Here is a 13,021-nt window from a genome sequence, read left to right as displayed (position 1 = left end):
TATTGTATAATGTAAATGCATTCCCAGTCGGAAGTAAAGAAAGTAAAGACAGCTTCCAGATTAATTATCCTGCTGTCCTTGTCTTAATGAGTTAGGAGGTGGGAGATTTGTTCATGTGGACTTTCACTGAAGGAATTTCTTCTTCTTACAGACCCTGATACAAATATATATCAAATACAGCCCATGCAAGTCTATAATGTTTGGCAAGTCTAGATCACTGCAGTATCAGGGCCTGTACAAATCTGCTGAATTCACAAGCGAGCACAGAACTTGTAATTCTCAGTCAATCTCTAGCTGTCATTAGGGTTTAGTATTAGGATGTGGCGAACCTCACCCCCCACTCCCCAAGACCCCACACTGAGACAAGACCTCTCGCTCCCGCTCCGGCCCTGCCAACTCACTCTGGCTAGAGAACCTGTGGGATTATATTGGAGACTTAGTGACATATATAAATTCTAGTTTCTTAACTTGTTTCATTGTTACCCTGGTGCGGAGAGAGAGGAGGATTTCTAAAGGTTTCACATTGCTGTGTAAGAATTGCTTTTATTCTTTTCTGCTTTTAAGAATGAATAGGAACATGGATGAGCTTATTGCTTCATCACTGATGAAACCAAACAGAGCATACATCCAAATCAAAAGACAGTCATTGAAGGTATGTACATGGTAAAGATGTGTTGTTTAGCTCTCCAACCGGGAGTGGTAAATCGTTGACATTTGAACTTTCTCCCTATTTATACAAGGCAGTAGAAAACACAAGCCATGCTACTGTCATTGTTGTGTCACTCTTGATCCCACTTGTGAAGTAACAAACTGAGAAATGTGTGTCAAAAGGACTCATACTGTGTACCTGAATGATGTCGCACAGAAGGCAACACTGACGAATGATGACAGTCTGGTATCTACCATAGAGAAATTGACTGTCGATGACATACGGGATGGATAAGGTCAAGTTGTTTAGCCATGGGAATCACACTAAATGCTGCCCCTAAGCTGGTACCCAAGCTTGCTCTCAAAATAGATTTCTGGACATTTGATACTCACTGCCCCCTAAACTGACCCCCTGCTTCCACTGGGAGGGTTGTGTGTTTGGGGGCAATAAAATTTCCTGTCACACACACTTTCAATGGCACGCCAGTGATGGGTGATAGGATCATTTACACGTGTCGTAAAATTCCAAGAAATTATAGCTCTACAGATTTGTTTAGTCACTGAAAATGAAGAGAGTCACTGGGCTCCTTTTTATTATATTTTTATTAAGATAATTGAACCACTTTTTTGTGTACGATATGTTCATTTCAGAGACTATATGTTAGTCTAGTTCCGGGACCGCGCTGCAGTTTATTTGGAGATGTGGTATCAGATTACAAAAGTGCTGTCATCATTTGGCCTTGACGTGTCGACGGGAGACTGGCGTTGAACAGCCGGCGGGGGTAGGGGTGGTGTGTGTGTGTGTGTGTGTGTGTGTGTGACCCAGAGGGAAGAAATAAAATAAAAACGCATAATTGAATTCAAAAGAAAAACACTGGAACATGCATGCTGAAACAGAGCAGTGAACTAAAATGTAAAACTCTAGGTGTCTAGAGGGGTTGGTGGTGGGGAAATTAAAGGAAACATTATTCAGGAGCTCTCAACTGTTTGGAGAATATTTTTAAAAGAGTTCAATTTAACTATATACCCTATATATATTCTATTTATAGGATTTCTTTGTCAAACCCCTCTCACGGCAGCATTAGAAATTGGCACTAGTCCTATAGTCCTTGCTAAATTGCCCAATGGTAAAGGTATCATAAGGACTAGTAGAAGTTGGCCTTTTTAAGGGTTTTGTTATATGCTATCATCATAAGGACTAGTGGAGGAAAACTGATAGTTTCTAACCATGCACGGTATTTACTTTCGAAACAAGAATATTATATGAACAGGGTGTTATATACTACCTAAATAATGTAACATATGAATAAGTATAATATATGTGAATAAGTATTATAATAAGACACAAAAATGTTATCAATGCTTTGGGAAAAGCCTGTGTAAGTCTATGTCTCCTGACCCTAGGTTCTATCAGATAAAGGACAGTCTCGCCACAACACAGCTGTTGCTGAAAGGGGATATGAACAACAACACAGTGATGTGGGTCAGCTCACTGGCACTTTTTACTGGCACATGTGCCGATCAGTGGCATGAGCCTTCCCCATATGGTATATGGGTAGGATTTGGTTTCCTGTGGGAAGAACATTTCCAGGTTAACACTACGCCACAGAAACTCGATGATAACGTGTATAGCATTATATATTCGAATAGAAAAACGTTCCTGTGGACTACGCATCAAACAAACGTGAATATCCTGCCGACGCTGTGGAAGAATATTAATGGGATGCAATAATTCACTGCACAGCCTATCCGTGGTATGCATTTATATATAAATTAATTGTTAGCATTCTTCTCATACGGTTAGCAGAATATTCATGACTTACGCTCGTGACTTGTTTTGTGAACGCACAACTCATGCCTGGCACACATGTGAGCCCAGTTTGAAAAGGGGGCTGTGGGGTAGCCTAGTGGTTAAAGCGTTCGCTCTTCACGCCGAAGACCCGGGTTCGAATCCCGCCATGAGTACGATGTATGAAGCCCATTTGTGGTGTCCCACGCCGTGTAATTGCTGGAATATTGCTTAAAGCGGCGTGAAACCATTCTCACTCACTCACTCTAAAATTAAGTTGCTTTTGAAGAAGTCTGGATTTGGGTGTTTTTGAGAAAGTGAGGGCCGATTTACCTCAATTATATATTTCTGAATTTGTAACACATTTGAAATCGATCTACTAGCAGAACCAGAATTAAGCTAATATTAGTAGCACTAAGATGCATCATAATGTTGTTGTTTTTAAATCCAATTGCGCTGTTGATTATTATTTATCAGTTGTAAATTCAGATACATTTAACTACGTTTATAACGAATACGCTTATAACGAACTGACTGATATAACGAACATATTTTTAGTCCCGGGCATTTATTGTATATATGCTGTGTATATGCTTATAAAGAACTACGGTTATTACGAACTAAAATTAGTGGTCCCTTTGAGTTCGTTATAACCGTAGTTTACTGTACATTACGCCATTCCGCGGTAGTTCACATTCTTTACGTATGGAAACAGATCGATACGAAAATACTCCCAGAGACTAGAGGTTTTGTAAAATATGTGGAGGAAAAATTCAAATAATACCTCGTTACACTGTAATTTGTAACGCATATGGTAAACGTTTTGGATCATAGCTTCTGGTTTATTGCAGAAGCAACGTTTCGATGTAGATTCTTACACCGTTATCAAGCTGAAGTGATAACAGTGAGTGAGTATGATTTACGCCGCTTTTAGCAATATTCCAGCAATATCAAAGCCGGGGACACCAGAAATGGGCTTCACACATTGTACCCATGTCGGGAATCGAACCCGGGTCTTCGGCGTGACGAGCGAACGCTTTAACCACTAGGCTACCCGACCGCCCCGAAGTGATAACAACCAACGGATGGGAGGTATACATGCATGACATGTTGTGATAAGCAGCACACTGACATTGACAACAGGTATTAGATAACAAGTAGCATGCAGATAATTGGATGAAGCCAAATGTACAGTAAGAAAAACAAATAACACACCTGCATATGAAACTTTTCGTTTACTATCCCATCAACGCAAATATATAGTGACTGGAATTATCATAAATATACGTCAACTATAATAACTTCACAGATTGCTTACATTACAAAAACCTGTCGACAACAGTACGAAACAGACATCAAATTCTGTCAGCGCAATGATTAGCCCCGCCCATTCTGTTTTCAGCCAATCAGGATAGTTTGTTGTACCTATTGTATGCAAAAACAAATTGTTTGGTTAGCAAATCGAATGCCAGCGAATCACATGCAATTGATTTATTTATTATTAATAAACACCATTTATTTGAGTTACGAGTCGGGAAACCGGACCCCTTTTCCCCGTCATGTTTACCGGTTCATATTTTTCAACAAAATACAGTCAAGACGAAATTTCTGTTTTACTTCAAGGTAAATGTTTGGGGCCAATCGGGGTATAAAAGTATCAACGATGTTCTGTTATTTGCCTTGTGACTTGTGAAGGCTGCTGCAAAATCAGCATTGGACTTAAGTAGATCGTTCTGAATGCGTGAATCGTAGCTATCTATTAATTACTATTAAAACTTAGTGATCGTGGATGTCGGATAACTTCGGACCGATACAAATCACGGTGGACCATAAGGGACATGGAGTCTGCTTTTCAATATTTTGATATTTCCCTTACTTTCATCGTAACCTTTTGCAAATTAACACAATTTGTCATACAAATATGTGATAAATCATGTATATAAACAACCGAAAACATGGAAAATGTACTTTCAAGTAGCTATTGAATCGCTGAAATGTGAAGCGAAAATGTCAAAAACTAAAATGAAAATGTCAAAAACAAAAACGAAAAGGTCAAAAACAAAAGCGAAAAGGTCAAAAACTAAGATGAAAATACAGAAAACTATTTCCACCGCGGTGGAAATAGTGAAATATTGAAAAACAGAATCGTGCATGTCCCTTATGGGCCACCGTAACAAATAAGCCAATCTTATGGCCCGGTCCACAGTATTTTCATACTGTAAAATGAAACTTTAAACTGCTTGTTTATCGTTTATCTCTATGTAGTGAAACGCGATACCTCAAACTCGAAGTTGCTGATTGTGAAATGACAGAAGAATTTAGAGTTATGTCCCTTTGAAATAAGTACACGTGCACTGTGTAATCTGGAAACTGAAGAAACATAGCAGATCGCCAGGTTCGTATTTTTATTTCTCGTATTTATTTGAAACAACCCTTGAACACCTATGTGCTACTCTTGTAACTATCTTTAACCATCACGATGTGTCACCGGTAGATTTTACAGACGCTTCAGTTCATACCACCATTTATTACCCACGTGGTGAAATACAGCTGATAAGACACACGAGTGTCGTACAAGGTTGGTCTGGTTTTATTCGTTTTGATAAGATAACCATGATCTCTGTCACATCGTGACTACTTTTTTCATTCATAAAAAAATCGCGAGACGTCATCCAATTTTACAACTACAAGGCAGAGCTGAAGAAATCTCACGAAACCGAGAGACGTTTACACACACTTTATTAAACCAAACAATTCAATAATAAACAATATATAAAATACCACACTTTTGCTCGGTCAGATAACATAGAAAGTCCACTCGCTTCGTGAAAATGGTATCTGACGAGAATGAGTGTAGTATTCTCTATGTGCGAAGGTTTGTTTGTCAATCGTCACGTGACTTGGTCGATTATTAACTCTTTCTTTCTACCGTTTGACATTGGAAAACACAGGTGTTGAAGGATGATAGACCGCGGATTGTTTATTGCTCATTCTTTGGACACTCACTGTTTGTTTGACCCAGTCTCGTCACGCGGGTCACGCTGACATGACACAGGGGGGGTTATCTTGACCTGAACAATCTCTCAAGTGTTGACTCCATGAAAATATGTCCTTGAATCAGGAAAGGGTTGATTATGCCCTATTCATCCCTGGCTGCATATAAAGTACGAGTTTGTTACTTTTCGGTTATATATTTAAGGAGTCAGTAACTAAAGAAAACATTTATGTAATTTATTATTTAAGTAACTATCGATTGTGGAGACTTGAAATCGATCAACCTGGAGTTGAGTTGGAGGCAGGTTTGAGGTCAGCGCTACAAAACATTCATAGTTTTCTTTGAAAGGAAACAAACTATTATTTTACGAACGAACCAGTTATGTTTCAGGGCATCCAACCTGACCAATGAACGGTATTTGTTCACGAATTATTGTACTGTAGAGCTGTCATGAGACAGCGAAAGTACTATGTATGAAACTGATATAAAGAAGATGATGGACTAACGTGGACTTTATTATTGTATTATATATTACATGTACACCGAGTGAACATTTACCTCATTTTTGTATATATATATATATATATATTTATTTATTTATTTATATATTTTATTTTTGTAACTGATATATAATACCTCGATTTAAAATGTATACCCCACTCAGATACAGTACACTGACTCCGAGCTTGACGAATAACTCCATTTACGTTGAAATGGAGATCCAGTGAGATGGGAGATTGAACCTGAGGAACCTAGACTTGCTTCATTTAAGGCTTTTGCTTTACGGAAAGGGCTGGGAAGAAGGGGAAGTAATATGGTTCAAGGACTGTGATACAGACACACTTAGAGCCGACCAGTCCTTGTTATATCCCCTTAATGTGCCCCATCTTTTTACGTCGTTTGGCTTGACGCGGTCGGAGATCGAACCGTCGTCCTTCCGCTCTTGGTCAGACGCTCTGTCCACTAGACAACGAAGGCAGTGTTAGAAATGTGAACATGCATGTACACGGATGACCATGGGTTGCTAATATAGTCGGGTATAAATAATGCATTTAATAAGAAGTTAATAATAATAATGAATGAATGTTTTATACAATGAGATACAATCGGAGGTATGGAATCAATGTCTTATACAATGTGTTGATGTATAATTTAGTGTTTATGTATGATTTAGTGTCTTAACGTATAATTTATAGTGCTAATGTATAATTTAGTGTTTATGTATAAGTAGTGTGTTAATGTATACTTTAAGTAAGTTAATATATACTATAGTATGTTAGGGGACGGTGGGGTAGCCTAGTGGTTGAAGCGTCGGCTCGTCACGCTGAATACCCGGTTCGACTCCCCACATGGATACAATGTGTGAAGCCTATTTTCCGGTGTGTAATATTGCTGGAATATTGAAAAAAAAACCCGGGGTAAAACCATACTCACCCACTCACTCACTATAGTGTGTTATGTGTAGTGGTCGTAAGACATATGTGTGCCTTGTAATTATGGGACGACCATTTAATAGACGGAATATGTCGTAGGTCACTGCATCAGGGAATGATTTGTTTTCTTAGTGCATGGACACCGAGTGATTGAGTTCCAGGCCGCTGTCAACAAACAAACAAAATCACATTTACCACTGACACTGAAATGAACGACGTTGCTGAAGTAGCACTCTTTTCTCCACCACAGTGAATGCCATTTAACCCGTAAACAGACTTAATGGAAAATTCCTCCATTAAACAGAAGTAGAAGACACGAAACACGTACCACGAAATACGGGTTTGGTGTGGTATGCGTTACGACATAGTCCTTTACATTGCAGAATACGTGAATAGCAATCAATAACCTTAGCAACAAGACCACGTGCCAATAAACAATATAATGAGTGGGGGAAGGCTCCTATGTGCCGTGTGCCGGGAGCCACACAGAGGTGCCAGTAAGCGTGAACCCAGGGGAGAGTTAAGTTACATAGACTGGCGGCAAGTCTCCCTCGCCAGATCCCTTATTACGAGGCTGTGGAAATACGGGACGCCCCCAGCTCACCATCTGTATCCAGAACTCTCACGCCGACTTCTTGAGACTTTTTCAATGTTCTGTACTTTTTAATATCAAAATACATTTAGTGTTTGTCAGAAGAGTTAATCAATTCTAAGTCGATTAAATGGTTTGTTTACGGTAGACGAAATTACATGACCATAGTGTCATTGCCAAACCCTTCAGTTCAATTCTAATTGATCCAGACTGCACAATATCGGGGGAAATCATCATTACATCTCTAGTTTTTTGGTACCGTTAACGAAGGCGAAAATATTGCATTAGTGTGTCACATCATGTATGACGAACAATACCCAATACATTACTTAAAATACAACATCTGGCCGATTCAAATGACGGGGATTGCTAATTGTAACAACCTGTAAATACCTCCCATGGTCGATGAGACGCCTATTATGCATTTCAGATCGAAGTGCGGCGAGGGGGTTAAGAAAAGTAGAACTTGACATTAAATTAATGTACAAGCTTTTCAACTACTACGTATATAAAATTAGATCTAGGGAAAGTAAATCTTTCCCAAAATCTAAGACCATAGTAAGATTGAAAATGAACTTCATCTTCGACAGTATCACAATAACAGAATTTACAAAAATCGTTTTTTAAGTGGACATTTTAATGATATTTTTGTTTAAGTATTTTTGACAATCCTATTTCGTAAAAATGATTTCTTAGCTATGCTTTGTTAAAACCTACATTTGTAGGTTTCAATGGGTAGGTAGGCTGCCTGATGAAGACAGTGCCTTCTCACGTGAGCAAATTCCGACCTTCTTTGATGTTATTGTTAGACATCGGGGAATTCGTAATTCGAATTGATAACGCAATCACGCGGCATACGGACGTTCATCTGGAAATGAAGGACTATTGGCTTGGTGGTGTTCATACAGGCGTGGTCACCCGCTACTAACAATATTAACCCGTGAAGCGCCGTGTTAGAATTGGTCGTCAGCAACCCATGCATGTCGTAAAAGGCGACTAACGGGATCGGGTTTTCGGCTCGCTGACTTAGTTGATGTATGTCATCGTATCCCAATTGTGCAGATCGATTCTCATGATGTTAATCACTGGATTGTCTGGTGCAGGTTGGATTATTTACAGACGCCGTCATATAGCTAGAATACTGGTGAGTCTGGCGTTAAACAACAAACACACAAATGTAGATCTCCAGTCATTTGGTGTAGCCTACCGTGAGGACGAGCGCAGAATTCTCTGGAATGCAGAGAACATCGCAATCAATAAGTACAAAGCCTTGAAATTCATTTTGCCTCCCACATTTGAGAGATTTACCCTATCGCATCTGCATTGCGCATTCATGCAAGGGGCTCTTGACGTTCATTGTGTATTGTGTAGTGCAGTGGAATATCTGCTTTAGACTTCATTAAGTCATTGTTTTGACATCCAGGCGAAATGAACGTTTTACTTTTTGTGGGGTCAAAAGTTAGTCTGATTTAGACATAGGTCCGTATTAGGAATAGTATTACAGATGATAACACATGTAAATGGAAACAAAGTTCAAAGAAGTGTTATTATTAATCGGAGTACATTCGGCACAACTAATATCGCCTTGTATTACTATGCTGATTAGTTAAAGTCCTGACTCGACAGATTCCAGTGTGCGCGGTAATATTTGTAAATGTAATATGTGTGAAGAAAATATGTCCATATTAGCGATAAAGTAGCTCAGTGTCTCATTCAAGTCTTGGCACGTCACGCCCAAACTGCCAAGCTCGATTCCTTTCATCGGGGTAATGTTTCTAATGAAGCCCATTCCTGCAGCCACCCGACGCCGTGATAAAGCCGTTGAAGCGTATAACACCATACACCTGTATTAAGTGCACTTATAAACTGATTTGAAAAAAATATTTTCACATTCCTTAACTATTTACTCACAAAATAACGTTTAAAGGAATCGCTCTGTACCCCGTTTGGATAACTTTATAGCTTCCCTTTAAGACGGAGAGCTGTCTATGCAAACGTCTCTATGGAAAAAGCTTGAAAACTTTGTGGCACATCTGGGAGCCGCGCATTTTTCGCATCAAAATACTTTTAAATACGGATTTGAAATACTATTTTCTCCTTCCTTAATTATTTCGGTATAAAATGAGGTAAAATGAGTCGCTCAGTACCCCCTTTGCTGAACTATACAGCTTCCCTCTAACACCGGTGGGTGTCTATGCAACTGGGAGCCTCGCATTTTCGAATCAAATTACTTCAAAATACGGATTTGAAATACTATTTTCTCCTTCCTTAACTGTTTATGTGTAACATAACGGAAAAGGAATCGCTCTATACCCCCGTTTGAACACTATACAGCTTCCCTTTAACACGTACGCGGATCTATACAAGCGTCCTTCTGGAAATAGCCTGAAAACGTAGTGGCACATCTGGGAGCCTCGCATTTTTCGCATTCAAATACTTTAAAATATGGGTTTGAAATACTATGTTCACATTCCTTAACTATTTAGGTATAACATAACGTAAAAAGAGTCGCTCAATACCCCCAATGGAGAACTATACAGCTTCCCTTTAACACGCGGGGTTATCTATACAAACGTCCCTATGGAAATAGCCTGAAAACTTAGTGGCACATCTGGGAGCCTCGCATTTTCCGCATGGGAATAGTTTAAATACAGGTTCGAAATATTATTTGCTCCTTCCTTAACTCTTGAGGTATAACATAACGTAAACAGAATCGTTCTGTAATCCGTTTGGATAACTATATAGCTTCCCTTTAATTTAAGACGGGGGGCTGTCTATGGAAACGTTCCTGTGGAAATAGCCTGAAAACTAAGTGGCACATCTGGGAGCCCCGCATTTTCCTCATCAAAATACTTTAAAATACGGGTTTGAAATACCATTTTCTCCTTCCTTAACTAGTAAGGCATGAAATAAAATAAAAGGAATCTACCTCTGCCCCGTTTTGAAAACTAAAAAGCTTCCCTGTAAGACGGGGGCTGTCTATGCAAACGTTCCTGTGGAAATAGCCTGAAAACTTAATGGCACATCTGGGAGCCTCGCATTTTTCGCATGGAAATAGATTAAAATACGTGTTTGAAATATTATTATCTCTTTCCTGATCCATTTAGGCATATAATAACTCTAAAACAGACCCCCTATATCCCCTTTTGGAAACTCTATCGCTCCCCTTTAACACAGGGGGTTGTCAATGCAAAAGTCCCTATGGAAAATAGCCTAAAAATTTGGTGGCACATCTGGGAGCCTCGCATTTTTCGCATGGAAATAGTTTAATATACGGGTTTAAAATGTTATTATATCTTTACTTAACCATTTAGGCATAAAATGAAATAAAAGGTGTACCTCTAGATCCTGTCTCGCAAACTATATAGCTTCCCTTTAACACGAGTCGTCTATACAAACGTCCTTATGGAAAAAGCTTGAAAACTTAGTGGCACATCTGGGAGCCTCGCATGTTTCTCATGGAAATAGAGTAAAATACGTGTTTGAAATATTATTATCTCTTTCCTGAACCATTTAGGCATACAATAACTTTAAAACAGTCGCTCTATATCCCCATTTGGAAACTATACAGCTTCCCTTTACCACAGGGGGTTGTCTATGCAAACGTCCCTATGGAAATAGCCTGAAAACTTAGTGGCACATCTGGGAGCCTCGCATTTTTCGCATGGAAATAGTGTAATATACGTGTTTGAAATATTATTATATTTTTACTTAACCGTTTCGGCATAAAACGAAGTAAAAGGTGTAGCTCTATATCCTGTCTCGGAAACTATATAGCTTCCCTTTAACACAGGGGGTCGTCTATACAAACGTCCCTATGGAAAAAGCCTGAAAACTTAGTGGCACATCTGGGAGCCTCGCATGTTTCGCATGGAAATAGTTTGAAATACGGGTTTGAAATATTATTATCTCTTTCCTGAACCATTTAGGCATACAATAACTTTAAAACAGTCGCTCTATATCCTTTCTTGGAAACTATATCGGTTCCCTTTACTACAGAGGGTTGTCTATACAAAAGTCCCCATGGAAATAGCCTGAAAACTTAGTGGCACATCTGGGAGCCTGGCATTTTTCGCATGGAAATAGTTTAATATACGGGTTTACAATATTATTATATCTTTACTTAACCATTTAGGCATAAAATGAAGTAAAAGGTGTAGCTCTATATCCTGTCTAGGAAACTATATAGCTTCCCTTTAACACAGGGGTCGTCTATACAAACGTCCCTATGGAAAAAGGTTGAAAACTTAGTGGCACATCTCGGAGCCTCGCATGTTTCGCATGGAAATAGTTTAAAATTCGTTTTTGAAATATTATTATCTCTTTCCTGAACCATTTAGTCATACAATAACTTTAAAACAGTCGCTCTATATCCCCTTTCGAAAACTATATAGCTTCCCTTTAACACAGGGGTCGTCTATACAAATGTCCCTATGGAAAAAGCCTGAAAACTCAGTGGCACATCTGGGAGCCTTGCATGTTTCGCATGGAAATAGTTTAAAATACGTGTTTGAAACATTATTATCTCTTTCCTGAACCATTTAGGCATACAATAACTTTAAAACAGTCGCTCTATATCCTTTCTTGGAAACTATATCGCTTCCCTTTACTACAGGGGGTTGTCTATACAAACGTCCCTATGGAAATAGCCTGAAAACTTAGTGGCACATCTGGGAGCCTCGTATTTTCGCATGGAAATAGTTTAATATACGGGTTTACAATATTATTATATCTTTACTTAACCATTTAGGCATAAAATGAAATAAAAGGTGTACCTCTAGATCCTGTCTCGCAAACTATATAGCTTCCCTTTAACACGAGTCGTCTATACAAACGTCCTTATGGAAAAAGCTTGAAAACTTAGTGGCACATCTGGGAGCCTCGCATGTTTCTCATGGAAATAGAGTAAAATACGTGTTTGAAATATTATTATCTCTTTCCTGAACCATTTAGGCATACAATAACTTTAAAACAGTCGCTCTATATCCCCATTTGGAAACTATACAGCTTCCCTTTACCACAGGGGGTTGTCTATGCAAACGTCCCTATGGAAATAGCCTGAAAACTTAGTGGCACATCTGGGAGCCTGGCATTTTTCGCATGGAAATAGTGTAATATACGTGTTTGAAATATTATTATATTTTTACTTAACCGTTTCGGCATAAAACGAAGTAAAAGGTGTAGCTCTATATCCTGTCTCGGAAACTATATTGCTTCCCTTTAACACAGGGGGTCGTCTATACAAACGTCCCTATGGAAAAAGCCTGAAAACTTAGTGGCACATCTGGGAGCCTCGCATGTTTCGCATGGAAATAGTTTGAAATACATGTTTGAAATATTATTATCTCTCTCCTGAACCATTTAGGCATACAATAACTTTAAAACAGTCGCTCTATATCCTTTCTTGGAAACTATATCGCTTCCCTTTACTACAGAGGGTTGTCTATACAAAAGTCCCCATGGAAATAGCCTGAAAACTTAGTGGCACATCTGGGAGCCTGGCATTTTTCGCATAGAAATAGTTTAATATACGGGTTTACAATATTATTATATCTTTACTTAAC

This window comes from Haliotis cracherodii, unplaced genomic scaffold (genome assembly GCF_022045235.1).
Source record: "Haliotis cracherodii isolate W230 unplaced genomic scaffold, xgHalCrac1.p SCAF_22, whole genome shotgun sequence".
NCBI lineage: Eukaryota > Metazoa > Mollusca > Gastropoda > Lepetellida > Haliotidae > Haliotis > Haliotis cracherodii.
This window is presented reverse-complemented; position numbering follows the sequence as displayed.